This window comes from Protobothrops mucrosquamatus, unplaced genomic scaffold (assembly GCF_001527695.2).
Source record: "Protobothrops mucrosquamatus isolate PMUCROS unplaced genomic scaffold, P.Mucros_1.0 scaffold2990, whole genome shotgun sequence".
In the NCBI taxonomy this organism is placed as follows: domain Eukaryota; kingdom Metazoa; phylum Chordata; class Lepidosauria; order Squamata; family Viperidae; genus Protobothrops; species Protobothrops mucrosquamatus.
Genome location: NW_015389010.1, coordinates 57,233 through 59,626, shown reverse-complemented (window position 1 = coordinate 59,626; position 2,394 = coordinate 57,233).

Sequence of the window (2,394 nt, the reverse complement as noted above, 5' to 3'; positions counted from 1 at the left end):
GGTGCCAGAGGTGGCACTCGGAGCCCTCTCTGTGGGCACACGTGCCGTTGCTCCAGCCTTGCCTCCCCCGTGACCCCCTCCTGTCCAGCAGCCCCCCTGAAGGAGATTCGCCCTTGAGCGTGGCCCACATGGAACAGCGCAGCCAAGGACATGGCAGCCAGGCAGCGTAGACAAGACTCTGCCCTCACACCCCATCATGCAGTTGATGCTGCAGGGCGTGGGCAGAGAGTGTGGCCACCATAGCGCTGCTGGGCTGCCTGGGCGATCTGCGCCGGGCCCTGGAGGTGGTGAGTGGTACTGTGGGCAGGCGGGGCGGGGGATGGGGGCAGAGCGGAGATGGGACAGGGGAGTGGAGCGGGGGAGGGGGCAGGTTTTGGGCACTCGGTCTCTAAAAGGTTCGCCATCACTATCCTGGGCTGTTAGAAATTATTACAGTACATGGCTCTGGTGAACCTTGGGGCATTATGTTGATAGCTGCAGGATAATATTGGAGCAAAACTGAGTCTCAGATTTATGGCAAAAGCCCACTGACCCCATATTCAGAGTCTGGAGTTCTTATCTGGCATCCTAAAGTCTTGTTTTAACTCAGTAAAGCAGGGTTAGGGTTAGGAAAAACGGAGAACTCAGAAAACTAAACTTTCTCCATTTTCTGAATCTACTTTTCTTTCTTCACTTTTGACTACAAAGAACATTTTTATTCTTCCCAGCAATTTAAATATTTTATTCATATCCAAAAAAAGAGAGAAAGATTTGAAATTGTTTCAAAATATCCAAAACTTTTGCAAAGAAAAGGGTGGTTGATTGGTAAATTCATGACGCAATACCTGATCAATATTTCTGGTAAAATATTAGAAAAATCAGAAATTCCAATATCCAATCTTTGTATATTCTGGATCCAAGCTCCTCCATTCCCTAGTATGATTTTAAAAATAGGGTTGCTATATGCCAGCCGCAATTCTGGAACAGATATTTCTTCTTATCTACATTAGTTAGTGGCAATGGGGAGGTTGGATCAAAAGCCATTAAAAGAAAAAATTGATAAAACCTATTTCCTACAGTTTAGTCTTTTAACAGGTTTCCTGCCATATTCCCATAGAGGATTTGCTGAGTTCACTGAGTTCACTCTTCTTCCAGCTTATGCAAACATTTTCTACATCTGTTGAAATATTTTCTAGCCCATAGAAGCTTATTTCATAGCAAATTTGTTAGTAGTTAAATATACCAATAATTTAAATATACCAATAATTTCTGTTTGGTATTAGCCAAACAGAATTTCTAAGTATGGTACAGCAACGCCATCTAGTGGCACTATTAAAGACTTCCTGCTACCTTTACATAATGGAAAATCAACAATCTACATCAAGCATGTCAAACTGCCAGCCCGCGGGCTGGATGCGTCATGATGCCAAAACCGAGCCCACCCCATTGCCGGCAGTGGGGGAAAAGTTGCGATATGTCATCCAATGTCACGTGATCTACATGCACAGATTTGTAAATTCTCAAGAGGATGGAAGTCTACTATACTCAATCCAGGAGCAACAGACATAGCCATGGTCTCCCTATTTGATGATCAGGTTGCATGAACACTTGCGTTAACATTTCATACTCATTCACCCTCATGGCTTTACAGAAATGACTTATGGGACACTTATAAAACACACGAAATTCACTTCTTGTGCTTTCCACACCAGGGCTTTTCAAACGGTGGTACGCGTACCACCGGTGATACTTTGGCACCTGGCAACTGTCCTAGAGAAGTGGTAGTGGGGGGGGGAGAGGAACGAGCTGAAGCGGCGGCAGTGCCGCACAAGCCTGAGGGAAAGACAGCTGGAGCTGCAGGGCTGTCAGGGCTGGGCAGAAGCCCCAAGATCAGCACCGGGTTCCAGCTGATTGGCACTTTGGAAGCTGGAAATACCCTGAAGAGAAAAGGAGGAGGAGGGGGGAGAGAGGAGAGGATATAAAAGGAGGTTTTGGCAGGAAAGGGCCAGCAAGGGGCTGCCCCCGCCCTCTGGGCGCTCGAAGAGGAGGTGGCGAGCGCCTGGCACCCCTGCTGACCGTCCCTGCTGACCACTGAGAAAGAAAAAAGGCAAGAGAAGCGCTTCCCATTCCCCCAAAATGCCAACACTCAAGTGTTCACTGCCTTCTCTATGCACCCCCAGGGGGTGTGGCAGAGATGGCAGGGGGGGCTTGCTGGCTCCAGGGCTGCCCCATGGATCTAAGGCTGAGTGCATTCTGGCTTTGATGGCCCCCACCAGTAGATCAGTGCCACGCCTGCTCGCTAGCCACCCTTTCACCGAGACCGCCCCTGCCTGCGTGGGATAGAGATAGCCAGCGGCAGCATGGCCACCGGCAGCGCTGGCAATCTCTCCCCCTCCCATCATCCCTCCCTGAGCG